Raw genomic sequence first — 23,447 nt, forward strand, 5'->3', positions numbered from 1 at the left:
AATCCAATCCAATCCTTAATTAAATATAATTGATTTGTAACTTCTACTAGAACTGACGTTAAGAATTGAAGTGCAAATAAATAATATCGTGTGCAATCTTGATTAATATAAAATTAAAAATATTTGCACAGAAAAATATTTGCATTCAGACAAAGTTTTTTGAAATATTTGCAATTACTTTATAAGAAGGATTTATTAATAACCGTAATAATTACTTATTATATTACTGATGATTAGGAATCAGTTCTTGACAATTACATTCTAAATTAGAATTTTAAGAATTATTAGAATTTTAAATTAGAATAATGAAAATACGCTACACACAAAAATACATTTTAGGATAAAAAATGAGTTGATTTTTTATGTTTTAAAACTTCTTGAATTCATTTAATAAACATCGTATCCTCGTTGTTAATTGAATTCAGAATGCTGGGTGTCGTTTATATAATTATTCTTACTTGTCCACGAAATCTGCTGACTTATCCGGCGATTAAGTAGCTGCAGATTATAACGAAGTAAAGTATTTTAAACGAATTCGATTTAAACGATTCGATTAAATTCGATTTAAACGAAGTAAAGTAGCAGACGATAAAACGCCGAAGGTAAAAATTTACTCTTACAAAAATTTACTCTTATTTAAAAAAAAAAAAAAAAAAGAGAGAGAGAAATTTAAAAAAAATATTAAACAATTTATTTAAAAAAATAGCTTTTCATATAGCATTAATAAATATTTATTATGATCATTGAGGGAAAAAATGTCATATAATTAATTCTTCGTAAAATTTTACTTGAAATTTAAGGTTAAAAATAGCTGTGGCAATACAGTGTAACAAAAATCCATAGACCACATTTGGCGTTATTATCGCTCAAAAAAAAGATGCCAAATTTCAAAACGCGAAAATATGTAAATTTCTGTATATCTTAGAAAATTTTGAATAAAAAAAGTCTAATTTTTTTCAGATATGCTTAAAAATATACCTACTTTATGATGATGGTAAAAATTTTATAGGTTATAATTCAAAATTGTTTTCGAAAAATATATAAAAATTATTTAAAAATAGAAATTTAAAAAATAAAACACAAAAAATGGGTAAATTTTATTTGGAATGAACCTAAATTTCGAAATGTGAGAGAAAAAATAAAAAAAGTTTAATAAAAAAAGAGATATAAATAAATATTTGCCAAATTCAATTAACATTGAGAAGCTAAAATTTTGAGAGCTAATATTTCAAAAACTACTCGTACGATTTTTACGAAACTTGGTATTCTGGCATAATTTGAGTCGTAGAATCGAAATATGTAAAAAAATTGGTATGTTATTTCAGAAAAAGTCCGATTTTGTGCCAAAATACCTATGTTAGAATAGTGCTATATATAAATCTAATATATATCCTAAGTCGCGCTTTCGAGACATGAAGAACGCAATTTGAATTTCGTGAATCGCCCCAGTAGAACAGGAGATATAGCACTGTCCCATTTTTTTTTTTTTTTTTTTTTTTTTTTTGAGCAGTGTACCATACAAAGTAATAATTATCAATAAAATGCATAGTGCAGGGATGTCCAAAATCTACATTATAATATTGAACTCAAAATGGGTCTAATATGAGGTACGATCCCCTCTCACAGCCAGACAGGTCACGCAGCATGATGATATACTCGACAGGAGGTAGTTGAGAAGTCCCTGAAATTTTGGATGCATAATATTTGTTTATTAATGCCTTTGTGGACACTGGAGTTCAAAGGTAGATAGTTTTAACAGAAAAATTGGGTGACTTTTTGGACAGTATCTTAAGTGGGATGTATATGCTTACAAAAATTGTCCTAATAAAGTACCTCCACAGTGTGAGAGTTTATAAGAAAATCATTTTGTGATTGTTGGTTACATATACTAATACAACATTACAACAACAATAAAAGTAAATAAATAAAAATTATTTTGTCAGAATTAGCTAAAATTGTGGCTAATTTGTTTCCCACTATATATTTTTAATAACAAAATTACACTATTTTATATAGTATGGTATGATCCAATCTGTAGCATTTTTCTTTTAAATATTGCACATTTTATTCCAAATTTTCAATGACTGCTTATTTTTTTTTAAGAAAATCAATAAATTTTAAAACGTTTTTAATGTAGAATACATGATAATCTCTTCTACATGTTCTAAAAGATGCTTAGAACTTTAAAAATGTTTCAAGCTGTCCTTCCAACTTACAGTAGAAAATTAAAACATATGTTACTTTAATAGCTTTAAGCATATGTTATTTTAATTCATAAGTTTCATTTTAAAATTTTATTCTCTGCCCACTCTGTGTATGTGCATAAGAGCAATAATAATTAGCAGATATTAAAAATTAGATAAATGCAGCTTAACCTTCTAGCCAGCCATATCATGCATTTAAATATATATACAGTCAAAAGTCGTTAATTCGGACACCCATAATCCGGAATGATCTATAATCCGGACCTCAAAGCTACAAACTTTCTGCGCATGCGTCGCGTTCACGCATGCGCACAGGCGTTTACGAGAGCGCATTAGACCCTCACAGCTGCGAATATGTTTGTGCGCATGCGCGTTTAATGTGTAACGGAATTATACACTAAGCTAAAGTTATCTAATTCAGTTAATGTTGCAGATTGCGTTGTTCCTTAATCTTCGAATTGGATCCAGCTTATTATTTTTTGCAGACTGTTAGAGCAATTTTATAAAAGTAAGCTTGAACTTTTGATTATGTCAAATAGAATTTCCGATATATATTTACTACAAAGCGAAAGTATGTTTTGAAATCCGAAATCTGTTTATCAATTTCACGCTGCTCTGCGGCAGAGGGGGGGGGCATAAACGTCATTATTAGATTATGATAGATTAGAAAGATTATGTCAAATAGAATTTCCGATATATATTTACTAATATGTAATTTGTATCTACAAAGCGAAAGTAAGTTTTGAAATCCGAAATCTGTTTATCAATTTCACGCTGCGGATTGGAAGTTGATCTGTCAGCACTATCCTTATCTTCAGAGCAGATGTTTTTATTTTATTTGGTTTATAATTCCGTACTAAGTGTAGTATTTCATCTCGATATACTCCGTCTTCGATATGATTTAAATCAAGTTCCTCGTCATTATAATTCGCTTCCGATAGTGAAGAAAGTGACCCAGAGGTTATTGAAAACGAAAACATTTCGATTGACAAATTAGTCGGTATTCTAAACACAGCAATTATAGGACTTGAACAGCGGAACTTTGTAACTAAACAAGAAATTATGTCTGTTTAATAGAATTAAAGAGAAAGTATTATCACATGAAACGAAGCAACTTACATTGAAGGAAATGTTTAATAAAGTAAACAAATAAATATTAAGCTTTTTCTTTTTGTAAATTTTGATACCCTTTAGATCATAATTGTTCTTTATTTCATAAATTACGGTTTCATATTTTTAATTTTGTAATTTCTGCATGCCATCTTACCAGATTTAAACTGATGATTTAAACTGATGATCCGGAAAAATTGATAATCCGGAATCGCCGAAGTCCCGACGAGTCCGGATTAACGACTTTTGACTGTATATATAATAATTAACACATTTAAATAATATGTGTGATCAATAATAAATGTGTATTTATTTATGATTAAATGACTGCATGGATGTTTGCTTATGCAACAAATACGACAACATATCCATAGAAAAAAGTTCAGGTAAAAATATGTAATATCAATTACTGAAACATTGGAAGACTTAATATCCTATGAATTAAAGGTTGATCTTTCGATTATGGTAACTTGGCGATTTTTTGGCGAAAATTTGGCGACCAACTCTGCTACAGTAATATATAGTGCTATAACAGAGAAAAACAGAGGGCTGTTTTTTTTTTTTTTCCACCTCCATTTTGTCTTCACGAAGTAAAGACATGTTTCTTTTCTTTTTATTTACTCAACACTTTTCCAACAATCTACTAGCTGAATTACTTATGCTAGAAATTTTATGGAACAAAACTGCTTAATCATGATAAATATTAACTGCAAAATTGGGAAAAAGTGCAGAATCGCAAACTCCTTTTTGCGTTTTTCAAAATCGCACATACACAGTAACCATGTACACGTCGACTTATTTTTACTTAAAAAAACATCCCAGAATTGCACAAAAATGGCATTGCGCACACTCTTGACTTTATCCATCTAAACTGTTATTTTCTCATAAATTACAAAAATTTGCACGAAAATGCAGGAAAATTTTGTGAATCTTTAAACTTGGTAAAATGCACATATATGAAATTACCTGATCGCAAAAAAGTATATACCCTTTCCAAGGATGAACATTTCCGTGTATAAAATAAATAAAATATCCAAAAACGTTTACCTCTAAATTATCTATTATAAACATCACCAACGAATCTATAACAAAACTTTAAAAATGGTTACAAATACTTAGTCTCAAATATTTAAATTATTTCCATGCACGTTTACTTCCACTGACACGTTTACCAAATTGCTACAAACATATAATTCACAGAATAACTATCATTTAATTAAAATATAATTAAACCATGTACACGTCGACTTATTTTTACTTAAAAAAACATCCCATAATTGCACAAAAATGGCATTTCGCACACTCTTCACTATATCCATGGACACTGCTTTTTTCTCATTAATTCGAAAAATTTCACGAAAATGCATGAAAATTTTGTGAATCTTTAAATTAGGTAAAAAGGACATATATGAAATTACCTGATCACGAAAAAGTATATACCCTTTCCAAGGATGAACATTTGCACATATAAAATAAATAAAATATCCAAAAACTTTTCCCTCTAAATTATCTATTATAAACCTCACCTACCAATTTCTAATGCAAACATTAAAAATGGTTCCAAATACTTAGTGTCAAATACTTAAATTCTTTCCATGCACATTCACTTCTACTCAAACGTATTCCAAAATACTACAAACATATAACTCTCAAAATCACGATCATTAAATTAAAATATAATTAAATTAAAAACCACTACTTAAAATATAAATAAGCACATACATTAAATTAATAAAAATTAGCTTACTATCCTAATTACTTTAAACTAAATCATTGCTAATAACAATTTTCCAATAATACCAAATTAATTTATTTATTCCTTACATTTAGAACAAAGCATAAAAATAATATCCTCAAATAATTAAAAATACTAACTGACCTAATCTTCTACAGAATCTTGAGTGCATGGCGGATCACAAAATGTCCATTTTCACCAGATTTCTTGCACCACCATTCAAACTATCTGTAATATCCTTCCTTTCACACAATCTCATTTCATACCCACATGTTGGACATTCATACTTATCCGCAATCAAGCAATTCTTTTCAATTACAAGTAAACGGAATAAAAATGTCGGATTTACTTTATATAGGGCCATGGGATCCAAATATTGAACAACACTGTTTCACAGAACATAGGATGAAACTAATGCTGTACAGCACATATTTACACCCTTTTCCGAGTAAAGAACAGTGATTCGTCCATTAATGTCGCATGACATATCTCATGATCTCTCATTTCCCTCACACAAAATAATGCGTAATCGGAACTGAGTACTTCTCACATTATTCCCAAAGTCCTAGGTAATAACCTGTATCGCCTCCAAAATGTCGCCAAACTACCTGTTATCATATTCCAAAGATTAGCCGAATTAAATTATGAAGTTGAAGGGTAAAAGTTTACAATTGGGTGCCCCTTGTTTTCTGGCGATTCTTTTTTGACGCCAAGATCGGCGCCAGGAAGGCACAATTCAAGATGGCCGCTATTCAAAATCAAAATAAGAAGTCAAAGAATTACATAAACTCTGTGTCCATGTACACATCGATCTGTTTTCACTTAAAAAAACATCCTAGAATAGCACAAACTAGGCATTGCGCACTGGCTTAAATTTGTCCATGTACACATCAATCTATTTTCATTTAAATAAAATCAGGAAGCTAAAACAAAGTTAAAACTATCATGGTAACCAGAAGTAAGGTTTCATCGCCGAAATTTGAAAAAAATTATCGCGCTAATCGAAGGGGCACCCAATTCTACACTACAGCTATGAAGTTTAAACAAATACATTTAACTGTAACATTCCAGTGATGAGGAAAGAAAAACATTTATGATGTTTAAAACTTTACATTAAAACCTTTTAAAGACTAATCTATAATAGTAATTCACTGACGGCTAATTTCAATCAAATACTGAAAATGTCAAAATATTTTTTACATTATAAGACTGTGATACAGTCAAAAGTCGTTAATTCGGACACCCATAATCCGGAATGATCTATAATCCGGACTTCAAAGCTAAAAACTTCCTGCGCATGCTCCGCGTTGACACATGCGCATAGGTGTTTACGCTTGCGCGTAAGACCTTTACGACTGCGCATATGTGTGTGCGCAAGCGCAGAATACGTTTTCGCGTGCGCGTTTTATGTATAACAGACGGTATATGCTAAAATTATCTATTTCAGTTAATGTTGATGATTGCGTTGTTCCTTAATCTTCGAATTATTTCCGGCTTATTATTTTTTGCAGACTGTAGGAGCAATTTTATAAAAGTAAACTTGAAATTTCGATTATGTCAAATAGAATTTCCGATACTGGAGCTCCCAAAGGATCTACAAAACGAAAGTATGTTCCGATGTCCATCAAACAAAAAGTTGAATTGCATCAAAAAATGGATAAAGACACGAAGAAGGTGACACAGAGGTTAGTGAAAACGAAAAAATTTCGATTGACAAGTTAATCGGCATTCTCGGCACAGCAATTACGGGACTTAAACAGCGGAACTTTGTAACTGAACAAGAAATTATGTCTGTTAATAGAATTAAAGAGAAAGTATTATCTCATAAAACGAAGCAACTTAAACAACTTACATTGAAAGAAATGTTTAATAAAGTAAACAAATAAATATTAAGCTTTTTTTTTTTTCTAAATTTTGATACCTTTTAGATCATAATTGTTCTTTATTTCATAAATTACAGTTTGATATTTTTAATTTTAGAATTTCTGCATGCCATCTTACGAGATTTAAACTGATGATCTATAATCCGGAAAAATCGATAATCCGGAATCGCCGAAGTCCGGATTAACGACTTTTGACTATATAAGCATGTGAAGTAAGCAAATATAATTGGGAAATTGGTACTGGCTTATTGCAAAATTGCCATTAATATTTGATCTATAGAAAATAAATAAAATAACATACATATGTATATACTGCTAAAGTCCTAATAAAGAAAAATAAAAGAGGAAAAGCATTAATTCCTGTTTAAATCGCAATTATATAATAATAGTAAACAAGTAAAAAAGTTGAACCACAAATATTTTTAGGTACTTTTTTACGTTACGCACCTACCATGCATTTCGGGATGTATGAGCATAACAGAAAGTACTGTGTGTGCATGCATAAAGGTTTAGTTTGGTTTGGTTTGTGTAATTATAGCAAAGCCTCAACGACTATCTGCCTAAGGGGAGGGATGTCTTCATGGAGGACTTTCTAAGGAAACCTGGCTCATATACACATTATACATGGGGAAAACCCAAAAAATGCCCATGCAGCCAGCTCGTTTGCGGGATTCGAACCTCAGACCGAACTACCAGTGTTCAGCGACTTTACCGCTCGGCCGCTGGTGTGCTTCTGCATGCATAAAGGAAAAGTGCTTTTGTATGTGTGCCATCTGCAAAAAATATTCTTGTAACTAAAAATTATTTACACACAAAAAAAGAAAAAAAACCTGCCAGACTGTGTGGCAGGTGCATAACAGAAAAGTACCTTCTCACTTTCTTCATATAAAAATAAAGATAATGAAAATAAACTTTTATTTAATAAGTTAGTGATTAAAACGAAATTTGAAATCTACATCCAATGAACAATAAAAGTAAGAAAAGAAATTTTTAAAAATACTATTAGCACAATACAACACATAAATAAAATTTAAAAAAAAGTACATTATTAAATCTTCTGAATATTAAAATTTACTTCCCTCCACATAATTTGTGCAAATAAAAAAATAACAGTTTCAAATGTTTTACACTCTTCTGAAAACTCAAACATGAAGTGAAAACATGGATAAAGGGAAAATGTTATTTCAACATACAAACACAATACTAAATTTTCTCCAGAAAATTCAGAGTGCAGTTTAGGATTGGTACAAAGTACTACTGGTGTATCAGGTCCACTGAAACTGCTACAAATGCCCTTTTTTTATATTTTTTTTTTTTAAATATAAAATATATAAACATCATTAAACCTAATTTCCAAAGTTTTGAATAAAACATTCAGTAATTTTTTAGATTAGGATTCAAAAATTTCAAATGGTAAAAGACAAATATTTGAGTTTTTTTTTAATCTCAAATCTTTTTTTTTTTTTTTTTTTATTTGTGGTTTTAAAGATTTCAGTGCCCTTTTAATATTTAAATTATTTTCAACTCTCATAATTTTGACTTGCATTATCCCACAAGTCCACCTCTGATTGCTTTGTTGATCATCATCGAACATAAAAATTAGGATAAAAATGACATTCCAGTGCGAAATTGTTCTCTTAATTCTTAAGAGTGCAAAAAAAAACCAAACATAAATAATGATGTATGAATATATTATATTATGTTGCAGGTATCAGTTGAATTATGTATTAAGAATTTTTTTCATAATACTTCCATATCAATGGAACAAATTCTGTTTATTAAACAAAAAGTTTAAAAAAAAATTAAAACATAAAACATAACTGCACTTATCACAGAAGTGAAAATTTTCCATCACTACATGCAAATTTCACAAGACTCAAATGCATACATGTTAAAGCTGCCTTATGAACAGCTTAAATATAATAGCATCTCTTACTTCCTAATTAAAAATTGGGGGTTTAATCCTAGTATTCGGTGCACAAGGAATTTGGCTACTTTTGGCGAGTTTATGATGAGCAGTAAACAGGACATATACAACGAGTAGGATCATTTTGGTGTTGGTGATAATTTTCAAAATTGCGCCAAGGTTGCACTGTATACTAGGATTTTACCAAATTGGGTACCTATGTATTATCCTGTCCACAGCTGGTAGAAACTGCAGCAACAGTTGTCAATCATGACAGCAGAATTCTAAATTATGGGGCCATTCATAATTGGTGCTAAATTGCACCACTTGGCCAGTCAATGGGATAACACTTAAGTACCAAAAATTGCTACTAAAATTGTTCATTATCAGATATTTAATCTTAAATTACAAATATTTATATTATGTCATTCAGACAATTTTTATATATATATTTTTTAGAAATATGTTTTTAATCAAACAGAAAATGTAAACCTGCCTCAATATTAAAGCACTATCAGATATATCTATTTGCTGCTACATTTTTTTAACTAAGCACTGTTTTTTGGGGTATCAATATGAGACAAACAATGTTTGACAAGAGCGCTTTTATATGGAAACCGTGCATCACACAATTCACACCCAAAAGGTTTTTCTCCAGTATGGAGTAACTGATGCTGTCTCAGAGAAGTTTTTGCACCAAAAAATTTTCCGCACATTTCACACAGAAAAGATTTTTCACGACAACAATATCGAAGATGATTCCTCAATCTACTTTTCAAATCAAAAGTTTTATCACATTTTCTACATGCATACATTTCTTCTTTATTGGAAGGCTTTGAATCCACAGATGCAGTCTTTATATGTAGGAGAGAATGCTTTTTAAGAGCACTATTTTTGTTGAATCGCTTTCTACAAACTTCACACTGATAAGGCTTTTCTCCAGTGTGAATAAAATAATGCTGAGAAAGGCTGCTTTTTTCAACAAAACCTTTCCCACAGATTTCACATACAAATGGTCTCTCACCAGTATGAAAACGACTATGCCTAAGCATTGCCCCCTTTTGCCTAAACGTTTTATCACATACATCACATTTATAAACTTCATTAAGATTACTTTGTGTACCAGATTCGAGAGATTGTTTATTCACATTATTAGGGAGCAATTTTTTAATATGTACCTTACAATGTGTTCTAAAGGCACCTAAATTAAAACATTTCTTTTTACATACCGAGCATTCAAAAACTTTTTCTTTGATGTGCACACTATAATGAATAGAAAAGGCATTTAGTTTGAGAAAACATTGGCCACATATATCGCATTTATATGTTGCCTCATTATAATGAGTACTACAATGTTCGTTCAATAAAAATTCACTAGAAAATACTTCACCACATTCAGAACAGATTTCATGTGACTTGGTCACAGCATTAGTAAAATCTTCTTTAGTATTAGAGATTTTTGAAACATTAGTGTCAACCTTAACTTCCATGTTGCAGGTTTCAAGTGCATTATCAGAAAATTCTTCTTCAGAATTTGAATACTTAAATACATGGTTATCAACTTTAACTACAGCATTAGAAGTGTTCAACACACTATGGGAAAGATTTTCTTTAATGTGGGTACTGGAATGTCTTCTCAGATTGCAACTTGTGTTGAAAACTTTTCCACACGCTACGCAAACATGAGATTTAGTAGCCTCACAATGTTTGTGGAATCGGAGTTCACATTCAGAATTAAATGTTTTACTGCAACTGTCACACGTGTATGCATCTTTGAATTCCTTTCCAGTATGGCAAACTGTAAGCTTCTGTAAGGTAGAGGCAGGCTCATCCAAATTAGTTTTATCCGTAAAACAAATTTTGCATGTATCACAGCTGCCTGTCTTCAAACACTGTGCTGAGAGATGATTACACACTTTGGTACCGTCATTAAATGTTCGACTGCAATTTTCATACTTACTTTCTTTTTCATCAGATGTGTTACTTTCCATTCCCAATTATAAAATCAAGGTAACCGGTTTACACTTCGATTATCTGACAACACTCTTTTTGCACTATCATTAATAGCGAAATAAATAACTTTTTGGTCCGTCTATAACGGTAATAAATTAATTTAGTTACACCAAAATTTCGGGATATAACACATTTATAATATGGTCTTTTTCAGTGTATGGAAAAATTTATTAATTATATAAAATCAAAACTCCACGTTACACCACAAAAACAACTTATATCACGAGACCCAGACTCCAAAAGTAAACAAATACAGACAATACAACAACTGCAAACTATTCGAACGCAAACCGTCTGCCATCCTGTGCGTAGGGTTACCATAATTAGCAGTTTAGCGCTCGCACATAGACAAAATTGTAAAAGACATTATTTACATACTTTAGTGTACAAAACTGATACCGAGAACCGCTTGATTTCTGCAGACTACAGTTACGGCGGTAGCTAGTCTATTTCTACTAGAAACATTTTTTACAATCTCATTACCTTTCTTTAAAGAAATTTCAGATTCCCAGACATACAGACAAAGTAAGATGTCTCGTTTTGCATCCGCTAAGTCTTTTTGCACCGATGAGCGAAAAATCAATCTTAGGTGCGAAAGAAAGGTATATAGAAAGAGGGTAATTTCATATTTCAGAGGAGAGTAAAAAGGAACTTCGTACATTTTTATACCAGTTCAAAAGGCCAGGACGAAAAGAAAGGACAAAATAAAATTAAAATAAATGGCCCAAAAGTTATAGCGAGAAAAGAAAATTTCCTAAAATACGACTGTGTCCATGAGTGTAGATAAAAGGGAAACAAGCTGCGTTCATTTGCAAAAATTAGTGTCTTAAGCAAACTTTAGCTAAGTTAAAAAAAAAAGTAAGTCCTAACATAGCAATGTGTGTGCTTTTATCTTGAGATCTAAGTACAAAAGACACATAACATCACAGAGACGTACATATTATTTTACCTAAAGTAGCATTAACCATTACCGTTCCCAAAAATTTATGTATATTTCAGACAAATCATCAGCAAAAATAAATAAATAAATTATAGGGTTTATTCTATTTCTAATTTAATTAATTTTTTATTAATTAAATAAAATATTTATTTATTAGCTTAACTGTCCTAATTTAATTTAGTACTAGTTAAACAAATTCAAGCACACTGTGTTTATATTTGCTCATAATTCTAAATTTGGAAATTGAAAAACGTCGGGGATTTTAGTTACAAATATCACAATCTGTATTTATCAATGTTCAAGAGATCCCCACTTTCCCTCTAAATTCCTAAGCAATAAAGGGGCTCTGAAGGGTGTGACTACTGATAAGAAGGGCTACTGATAAAGAATGTGGCGTCTCTACCGAATAGTTAAGAAAAAAAGAACCGCAAGACTTAGAGTAATTACTGACTACTGTACAGTGCTAGAATCTGAAAATAATAAACAGAGAAATTTAAAGGCACTACATTTTGTTTACAGAACAAAATGATACTTATCTGAATATTCCGTGTCAGGGTTTGTTTTGGATATCTCCACATCACAAGAGCCATAAAACGCCACATACAAACGCTTTTTAAATATTTCATTTACATGGCAGCAGAATTACAACAACAACATTTAACATCCGTTTTGCGAAATTTCCAGAAATTGCATTTCAACACCAAGAGACTGCATCTGCGGACCGACAGCCTCCTAACTAAGTCGTAATAATTCTCAGATTCCCAGATTCAAAATTTGAGGTCACCGTGATCAGTCAGAATTGCAAACTTAATCACCAAATCTGTAATGTTAATGATTTCGCAAAGTTAATTTTAATTTTCAACAGAACTGGTCAACTAGGGTTAAATTAATATCTAATCAATGCAAATACTGATACTAGATAACATAAATTTTATATCAAGAACGGTTATTTGCTTATTTAATGAATAGAAACGCAATAGCTGAGTGAAAAACATAACACATTTAACTAATTCAAAATTATTAAATTTTACTTACTCACAGCAGAATAACATAACAGAAACACAGCCAGATTCGCCTGATGCAGCTTTGCAGCTGCAATGAAATGACTTAATTTTCCATCTGCTTTCATTTTTAATGAATATTCCATTAACCACGTGTGGCGTTGAAGAAGTCGAACCTGATTGAAGACATAATGCTTGTATCGCGACCTCTTCACCTTTCCTGGCCTTAATACCGCACATTATCAATCGTTTCGAAGCCAAAATTGCTTCCCTTTCTTTTATACAATTACTCGAACTGGTACCTTGTATAAATTTCAAAATTGTTGAAATCTGCAGTTTTTTATCCATCGTAATACTAGAGCTTCAAGAGCAGCTAACTCAGTAAGAACAACTCAGACTTCAGGTCTATTAGCAGTTGCAGACGAATTTGAAACGCCCTCTATCGGTCTTTCAATCGCCAATAGCCTAATACTCGTAGAAAAAATTTATTCCTATGCCTCCCGTTAGGGAAACACTTCAATTCATTTTAATTGCCTGGTAGTACACAAATTTAAATAATTAAGTTTCTTGACAGGAAATAAAAATTGGTGCATCCCAGATACACTTGAGTACTGGTGCTAGAATATATATTTCTCACAACTCTTTTGTGTAGCTCTATTTTAGTAACATAGCAGCGAAATGGTGGGCAGTGATTCTTGTCTGGAAGGGCCGGATTAACCATGTCGGGGCCCCTAGGCAATGCAATTCTCGGAGCCCCTTTCCAGCCGTTTCAAGATCATAAGGACTTTTTAAGTTCATGGAGGGATGTGAATAAAATGAGACGTGGATGTTTTAATTTTAACTTTATTCTTGTTAAATGCAACAAAGTACAATAAACGAAAGAAAGCAGTTTTGTCAAGTATATTAAGTTTAAATATTTAACTTTTTCGGGTGCAAAATCGTTCATACATCTTCAAAATTGACTCTTTTCCAATATATCGTTTTGAATCGTCATTATCGACAATGAATTTAAACGGCTCTGAGACATTGACGAACGAAGGCAGTTTTTTATTAGTTTTAATTTTGAAAAGTTACGTCCACCCGTTGCATTTGATATCATCAAGCTTTTATATATTTGTAATGCTATCATTACATTCGGGAAAGTTGATTGTACCATAGTATCAAAAATAAATTTAATCGATTCCTCGGCAGGTGCAATTTTATCTTTCCCCACAGTCTCCGCATCCTCTAATTGTAAGATGAAGTACTTCAACACACCATCTCGTTTATAAACTCGGCTCAATGCCCTCGGAATAATATTCGCTAAATTTTGTACAAGCCTCTTTAAATTCATCGTTGGTCTTTGTCATGAAATCTGTTATAAATCCAAACGCAGAATTAATTTTCCTATAAGCTTCTAGTCGCCGCGACAATTCTACATACAGCATGTCTAGTACAGGTAAATCAGTTTCAATCTTTAACTTATCTCATCCTCTGAACACAACTTCTTCTGCAGATCCATCATCGTGATGCCTTTTTCTTCTTATCACACGCTGATTTTCATCACTATATTCGGTATCGGTGTTTCATTTGCCTTCATCTCGTAATCGTCAAATAATTCTCGCTGTGATAGCAAAAAAATCTAAAAGAGATTTTAAAAGATCGACTGCCGCTCGAAGTTCAATAGTTGGATTTTGTAAAGATATATTGACACCATTGATTCGATCTAGTACGGCAGCCCAAAATATTGCCATTACGGTATGTTCTTTCCCCCTCGAGTCCTTTAATAGACATCGAGCCTCGTGAATCGCTTGCGATGCCTCATCGTCACCAAATAGATTGAAAAGCTTTCTGGACATTCTTGTCACCTTCTGACAAAGCCTTGGTCGCATCGGCTCTTGCATATCACCTTGTGTCGGCACCTTTTTCGAGATGTTTCTGCATAATTGCCAAACGATGAGTTGAAGCCGAACAAAAGTTGCATAGTTCCTGTACAAATCCGAAGAATGAGATTTCTCCAACGCAGCTCTCCGCAGCATGTACTCCGTGAGTGCGCTGCACATGGAACGTAGTATGTGAGATGATTTATTTTCTTAATATGCACCTGTAGACCACTGTAACAACCAGACATATTTGACTCATTATCGTAAGACTGGCCTCTCGCATTTTTTACATCAATGTTATATTGATATAGGTGCCACATTTGGCAAGAAATCCCCCATTTGGCGACAAAATTGGCGATTTTACCATGGATGGATGGAGAACTTTCTGGAACGAATTCTTACCGGTCCAGGTCAGAATGTTTTCGAACACAAGCCGAAAGCTATATAAACCCTGCTGGTCCGCAGTGCGAGGGAGAGTGCGAGACAGTTAGTGTCTCGAGTCGATCGAGTTTACCGAAGGAGTCTCTTAGTGTATCGCGGTTAGTGCCTCGTCGAGAGAGTGTGTTGAGATCCGGGAACTACTGAACCGAAGAGTCGGGAGCTGTGCTCTATGTGTCATCGAGTGCATCGCGAGTTGTAGCGTGGAGAGTACGTGGAGTTCCGAGAACGACCGAGCAGAGTCGAGATCTGTACTCTTGTGCTTTGAAGTGAAGCTGCCGCCACTGTTATAGTGGCTATGTCGCTGATTGCTTCAGCCTGTTTATAGTAGATCTTCGACGACTGTAAAAGTGTTTTGGAGCTGTCCTGATTAATATTGGTAAATAAAGTGTGTTTCGATATTCCATCAGGTGCTGTCGTTGTTATTCACTCCAAATCCACACGAACGTTAAGGAAGAAAATAAGGTAACAACTGGTATCAGAAGAAAAAAACGTAACAATATCATACAATATGCTACGTAACGCATCCATATTATTAGTTTTACTACTCGATACTAAATGGTTCTGTTCTGTAAGCATGAAGTATTTCATTAACTGACAGCATGCATTAAAAAAAGCATTAATAATACCTATTGTCATTGAGGATACACATTTTCCAGTTAAATTTTCACTTTTATGAAACATTTTGAATTTCTTTTGTGCGCGCGAGACCCCTAGCCATAGGCAGTTGCCTACTCTGCCCAATGGTTAAGCCGGCCCTGGTGTCTCGTGTTTGTGTAAATTTCATATTTTATACAATTTATTTTGTGCATCTACAGTTGCAAGGAAAATTGAGATCTGCAGATGATTAAAATTCACAGCTTCTAAAAGAATTCATTATTAATCCTGTTCTTGGTCATTAATTACAGTACATGTTTTCGAGTAACATTTTAATTCCAGCCTAAACTCGAAATAATAAATAAGTAATAAAGTAAAATAAAATACATTTGAAAAAGGAGGGGAATCTGTAAGTTCTCAGATTTTATATTACGCTCAAAGGGGCGTTTTTTAAACATTTTTGTGTGTTACCTTTAGTTATTAAATATCATGTTCTTCGCACTTAAACCACAAAATTCAATTCAACAGCAATATCACAAAATAATTTAAAAAGAGCGTATCTTTAGAATATCAGATACACAGTCTCGCGCGCTGGAGATAAAAATTCTTTTTTTTCCCCGTCCAGTGTTGCCATTGCTTGCTTTGAAATCGTTGAGTTTCTTAATCAAAAACTGATAAATGGTTTACAAAATATGAAATAGATAATAAAACAAATTCCAAATTTGTGCTTCTAAATGTTTACATTCGGGTGGAGACGTACGTTATTCAAAATCTGATGACCCTTGGTACCGTTGTTTTATCAAAGTGCGAGAAACATATATACATTTATGCAGATTCTTCACTATTCATTTCTTTAAATACAATACAGGGCGATAATATTTGGTATCAACAATTTGAATAGTGAAACGCCGTTTGCAGTAAAATGCCACAAAATACCAAAACGAAATTAATAGCCCTTTGGGCTAGCAAGATGACTACTGATATTTTAATTTATTATTTAACATCTTGTCATTGTTTTAATTTATTAATTTTCTGCTTGTTTTGTTACATTTTATTTAATTTTAATTATATATTATTTTATTTATGTTTGTTCGTTTACTTTTCTTGATAGCCCTTTATACGGCTCAAGCGTTTCTAATTTTTCAAATTTAACTTCATTAGATTAGGAATTTTTAGATATAATCTAATTTTAAATTTTCTAATTTTATAAGCTCAAATCATAAAATTCCCTAATTTGTCCTGACAAGCAATTGCAGCCAATTTAGCATCTGTGATAACTACAGAATCTTCACTTTGTACTTTGTTGGCTATTGAGCAGTCTTTTTTTTTTTTTTTTTTTTTTTTTTTTTCCTCAGGAACAGGCAAAAGGCACTGGTGAAACTTTCTTTCTGGCTACATGAACTTACTTTTATTAATTCATCAGCTAAACAATTTCACAAGCTAAACTTACTCTTATTATTTTGTAAAACAATTTTCGTCGTGCTCTATAATTTAAAGCAATATGCTGATGTCGTATGTCCTTATAGCAAAGCTTTTTAACATATCTCAATAAAATTATAATTAATTGATAACATCTGTAATTATAATACTGATTTTTAAAAACAATTGACAGATTTCTCCATTTCTAAAGCTCATCTGTTATTTTTTCCCCCTTTGTAAAACTCACAAAACACAATTATATTCCTTAGAAATGCAGACTTTTCTGAATTACTCATTATTCTGAAGTAATGAATTATGACAAATAACTAATTTAAATTAATCTTACTTCTGTTAATAAAGTGAACTCAGTAATTAGAAAATACCGGCTAATTATGTTTTAATTTTCTATGCCATTTATTTTTATTTCGAAAATCGAAGTCTTTTATCCTCTTCGTGGAACTGAAATTAAGGGCACCTTAGCATTGAAGAAATAGCCTAATAAAAGATTTGTAAAAGTAACGTATGCCCTTTATGATTTGATGACTTTTTTAACTCCATTTTAATTGGCTATGGCAAGCTAATGCAAAAACAAAACCTGAGTAAATATTATTTTTTCTAATAAGATATACTGAAAGTGTGGCCAAATGGTTAAAGCAATGAAACACTGATAGTTTTTACCGATTTCTATGCCGGAATGACTGAACAGATTATCAACATTAGGTTTTCATGTGCTTCCTTTCCTCATCTCCACCCTGTTTGAAATAGTGGTTAAGGACACTGGCTGTTATATCATTGGGCTTGGATGTTTGTAAATGTATACTGTCTGAGCAATGGGGTAGTACTTAAAATAATACTAAGCTGAAAGTCCTTTGAAGATGTTTGGTGGTACGGTAATAAGGATGGGATACTCTCGGATCCATTTCCTGGGTTTTTCCATTAAACCTGGGACAGAGCTGCAAAAGAACAGTGGAACTATATCTGTAAAACCATTAGTGAAAAATCTCAGATCTTGCCCAAATCTTCTTTTCCTGTCTAGTTTCATTCACATGTATTATAAATGTAAGCCCTTTTCCATTAGAAAGTTGCTTCTCGGTGGAGATAAATAGTTCAAGCGTACTTTGCCATAACTGAATAATCCAATCAAAAACCATACATAACGTTTTTGTCGCATTAGAATAAAATACAGGGTGTCTCACTCAAAAGGAGCTGCAGAAATTATTGCTTAGAAAGGTAATTAGGGAGGAAATGAAATTTGAACTTGAAGTACCTGTACTTGTGATAAATGAAAGTAAATCGTAAGATGTGCTGAAAATGGCCTCCCTCAATTATTAAATACAGTTTGACACGGTACTGCAAGTTCATTAATGTAATTGCCAGAATCTTGGAGTGTAAGTTCGAATGTTTTCCCGTAACTCATCGAGGGTTCATGGTTTGTCCCTATAGACCTTTTCTTAAGGGTTAGCCTACAAGAAAAATTCAAATTTGTCAAATCCAGTGACTACTTCCACGCACTGAAATAAAAATGTCAAAAACAATGAATAAGAAAAGTTGCGTGTTGACACACTTCTCCGTTGTTTACAGAGTACAGTGTTGCCGTGTCATTTCTTTCATAGAATACAATGTTTTCTCACCAAACTTCAGTGCATTCAGTGAAATATTTATATAATGACATTACAACTTCCGGTGCTCCTTTTAAGTGGGATTCCCTGGATAATTAAAATATTATAAGATTGCATCAGTTGTGAACAATATATACACAGTAAATCCCGATACATACACCGATGGTAATGAGCAATAATATCCTTGAATCAAAATGCTAAGTGGCATCACAATGTTCTACATCAATATGTGTGTTATACAGTAAAGTTCGAGATCCGGACGTCCAGTACTCGGAATAATCTAAAATCCGGACCTTAAACCATCAACAAAGAATTTTTTAGGAATCTTTTTATGCTTTATGCATGCGCAATTGACTTTTTCCCCGTAAGAAAACATGTGGAGAATCCCAATTCTTAATTTCACTTCGGCACTAAATAAAATACCTCGTTCTTGAAGAAACTACCAATTTAGCATAAATTTGTGTAAACAATAATGTTCTGAGGGCGCTGGTTAGACTATATACTAAAGCAACAACAAAAACTTTACAGCAACAACAGCCAATTTTATTTTGTTGGACTGTAATATAACTAAAAATCTAAATCAAAATAATGAATTCCCGACCATACGGGATCAAAACATGTATGCTAAGCTAGAAGTCCGAATTTTAATTAACTGACAATGCGCTGTGCATAGTAACTCTGAAGTTCCGTAGAAACAATGCGCTGTAGATAACTTTTATTGCCGCGTAGGAGGCAATATACCGCCCTAAGTTGCAATATCTATGAAATGCACACTAAATCTAAGCATACACTTCAATATCAAATTTTAAGAATTCAGCTATTCATTTTTTTTAAGCATTAACAAAGACATAAAGTTAGTAAATCATTTACAGAATATAAATAAACAATTCAGAGAATTTGATCAACTACGGTTAAAAATTTTTCATAGGTAAGTTTAGCATCGGAAATAGTTCTTTTAAGATGAAATTTAAAAGATTTGATTCCAGAGTCCCAAATTTCACCAAAACTGGGGCCACGAGGAGGAATGAATTTCCAAGAAATATTTTCAGATGCCAAATACTTACCCAAAACTTCATCAGGGACACTAACTAAAGAAGCAAGTTTCATTAACTCTTTGTGAGCTCCTACAAAATTAGTTGCATTGTCACTAAATGGACATGAGCTTTTACCTCTAAGCGAGAAAAATCGTTTTAAACATGCAGTAAAGGCTTGAAATGTTATGTCAAATACTATTTCTATGCCTACCAGCGGCCGAGCGGTAAAAGCCGCTGAACACTGGTAGTTCGTTTCGGGTTCGAGTCCCGGCGAACGGGCTGGCTGCATGGGCGTTTTCGTGGTTTTCCCCATGTGTAACGTGGACACGAGCCAGTTTCCCTTAAAAAGACCTCCACGGGGCATCCCCCCTTTCCGTGTAGTGCCTAAGGCCGGAGCACGTAATAAATAAATAAATAAAAAAATACTATTTCTGAATGACTCGCTTTTGTAACTAAGCAAACAAAGATTGCTATATAAACTTTATGCAAACTACCTTTTCTTTGATTTCTATATTTGATTAGAAAAGGGCCAGCTTGTGTTATGAAAGGTTAGTTTTGGATTTACACGTTCAGGAGGTAAATCCGCCATTAATTGATCTGAAATGATAGGTTTATGACTAAAACAAATTAAGCATTCGTGAACTGTTTTTCTAGATAAGTTCTTGCCACCAATGGGGCAAAACCTTTCCCTAACAAAATGTAACAATGCTTGAGGACCAGCATGAAAATTTTTCAAATGATAGTGAATAAATATAAGCTTAGTGAGCTTATGATTTTTTGGTAATAAAATTTGATGTTTAGAATCATAATTAATTGTGGCATGAGTTAAGCAACCGCCCACACGTAATATACCTTTTCCATCTAAAAATGAATATTTAAAGTTTTTAGCTGACTTTTGATTACTCTCTGATCTTGAAGTGATTTAATATCCTCTGAAAATTCTATTACCTAAACCATTTTTATCAAGCGTGTTTCCGCATCTTGAAACTCAATACTACTAACAGAGCCTGTTTTCTTGGACCTTTCAGACTGGACCGAAAACTGAAAATAAGACTAAGATTCTAATTAGTTTAACATAATTATTTGTTGATTCAAAAAAGGTATTTCAAAGAAAGTTTATATTTCAGTTAAAATTAATGTCTAAAGGTTTTTTAAGTTCATCCTGATAGCAGGAGAATCTATGAGAGTCTTGTCAAGTTCAAATAAAGAAGCATCACAAAGTTCTCTCTGTTCAGGACCATTCCACCACGAGGAAGATGTCACAAGTTCATGAGGATAAGCATCACAGGAAATCAGATCTGCCGAATTATTTGCTGATGATACGTGCTTCCAGTTTCGGGGCTCTAACAGTCTTTGGATTTTGGTCTTAAAAAGATGAGGAGAAGTCTTCAACCGTGACAGTGCTATCATTGAATCAGTGTACAGAATGATGTCATCTAAATGCATCTTCAATGAGTTGCTAACTTTCAAAATCAGATGAGCCAATAACAAACATGCACAAAGTTTCAATCTAGAAATAGATAACGTTTTCAATGGAGCCACACGAGATTTGCTGGCTAGTAGATGAGATGACGAGCCGTGATCTTCATCGACACAATTAAAGTACATAACTGCACCATAAGCGGCTTCCGAAGCATCTGCATATCCAATGAGTGAAATCTTGCTTGGATGATTGGAGAGGATGTAACGATTAATTTTTATGTTTTCAACAGTCTTTAAATTTGAAACTATTTGTTGGCATTCGTAAGCAATAATTGCAAAAAGTGGTTCATCCCAACTCAGTTTTTGAATCCATAATTTCTCTAGAAATATCTTGGCTTTGGTGATCACCGGACCAATCAGTGCTAACGGATCATAAAGTCTGGGAATTGTCGATAAAATGTCTTTTTTGGTTATATGATGATTTCTCCTTGATTGAGAGTTTAAAGCTGAGTTCATCCTTCTAAGAATTCCATGTAATACCTAAAGCTTTAACCATTATCACTTTTGGAGAAGGGCCCACCAGCGGCCTAGCGGTAAAGACGATGAACACTGGTAGTTCTGTCCGAGGTTCGAATCCCGCAAACGGACTGGCTGCATGGGCATTTTCGTGGTTTTCCCCATGTGTAACGTGTATACGAGCCAGTTTCCTTTAGAAAGTCCTCCACGAAGGCATCCCTCCCTTTATGCAGATAGCCCTCTTATGCTTTTGTCATAATTAAATAATCCAATCCAACCCACTTTTGGAGAAGAATGAAAGCTCAGAGATTGTAGAAGGGCTATCCAACAGTTCAGGAGAATTAGAGTTCCATTTATGCAAAGGCATTCCACAACTATGAAAAAGCTGTATAAGCTGATTTTTCAATTCCCGTGTTAAGTCTGATGAACCAGGGATGACATCATCAACGTAACAGTCTGACAAGACAGCTTTGGCAGCTTCAGGATATTTATGCATTTCGTCATATGCAACTTGCTTTATGCATCTAAAGGCTAAAAATGGAGCACTTTTAGTACCATAAATCGCCGTTTTGAGTCTATATGTCACAGGTGTTTCACTAAGGTTTCTCTTCCATAAGATTCGAAGTAAGTCTCTTAGGGATTCATCAACCAAAATTTGCCGATACACTTTTTGTATATCCACAATAACTGCAACTTGATGTTTTCTAAATCTCACAAGAAGATCAAAAGTATCTTCTTAGACTGCCCCCCAGGCCCGCGCCAAGCCTAATCGGTGCCGTTGTGCAACTGTCTAGCGAGCGCCTTTATGTAGTGACGATATTAAAGGGACATTGCTTATGGTTAACATTTAAAATAAAGCATTATTAACATAACAATATGAAAAAACAAAAAAACTTATATTTTATCTTTTGTCTAAATTTGCAAACATTTTGTCCTTTGTTAAAACCCACACTCAAACATATTTATTGAAGGATTATACATACATTTATGTTATAAAAAAATATAAAGTTATAAAAAGTGTGTATGTGAACGAAAATACGTGATGCCGATGCATATGCAAGGGTGTAGGGGGCGCTGTAGACGAGTTCCACAGATTGCTTAGTCCTTATTTTGTGTCTACTTTTGCAATCGTAGTAATTTGGAAAACATTTATCTTTTTCGTGATTTTTTTTTATTGCTTGTTGTTATTGTTATTCTACATAAGAAAAGGTAAGTGCAGTTACATACTATGTTAACCTTAGGTTAGCTTTTCAATTCAGAAAAGAAATAATTTGAGTATAATTACTGGAATTTTTTTTTTTTTTTTTACATGGACGATTTGTTTATTAAACTAAAAATTATTATCTTTCGAGAAGAAAGGATTGACATATTTACGGAGTACCACTGAATTTAAAATATACTTGTTTAAGATTTGAAGTAAAGTAAAAACATACAAGGTATTCTGAAATCAAAAACTGGCCATTTTCCGATTTTTAGTTATAAGAAAAACCGAAGGAAAATGTTTCGTTATTTCATTACGTCTTAAATACATACTTTAAATTTGATTTATTTACTTTAAATAACAAAATACCACCACCTCCTTGAATTATGTGGTATTGACCTAATAGTTCATATATTTTCCAAGCAATGTTTTAAGATGTACTCACTTTTTTCAGAAGTAAGATAAAATATTTCAAACAGTGACTTTCCGAGTGTTTTAAGAACAAATGTTTTACGCAGTGAGTTCTTATAATAGTTATTTTCTACTT

The 23,447-nt window shown here is 32.7% G+C and overlaps 1 long non-coding RNA gene across 3 annotated transcripts in view; it reads right to left on the bottom strand.

Annotated features, from left to right (window-relative positions):
- The window catches only part of LOC146998662 (uncharacterized), a 192,814-nt gene extending 181,420 nt beyond the window's left edge, over window positions 1-11,394 (bottom strand). For all 3 annotated transcript variants that reach the window (XR_015039663.1, XR_015039662.1, XR_015039661.1), the window contains exon 1: window positions 11,230-11,394. This is a non-coding gene — a long non-coding RNA (uncharacterized LOC146998662). The remainder of the gene's footprint in view (window positions 1-11,229) is intronic.
- Between the last annotated feature and the right edge of the window lie 12,053 nt (window positions 11,395-23,447).

The sequence above is a fragment of the Stegodyphus dumicola genome, chromosome 2 (assembly GCF_044657685.1).
Source record: "Stegodyphus dumicola isolate Sdum_Otavi_A_Nest chromosome 2, ASM4465768v1".
Lineage (NCBI taxonomy): Eukaryota > Metazoa > Arthropoda > Arachnida > Araneae > Eresidae > Stegodyphus > Stegodyphus dumicola.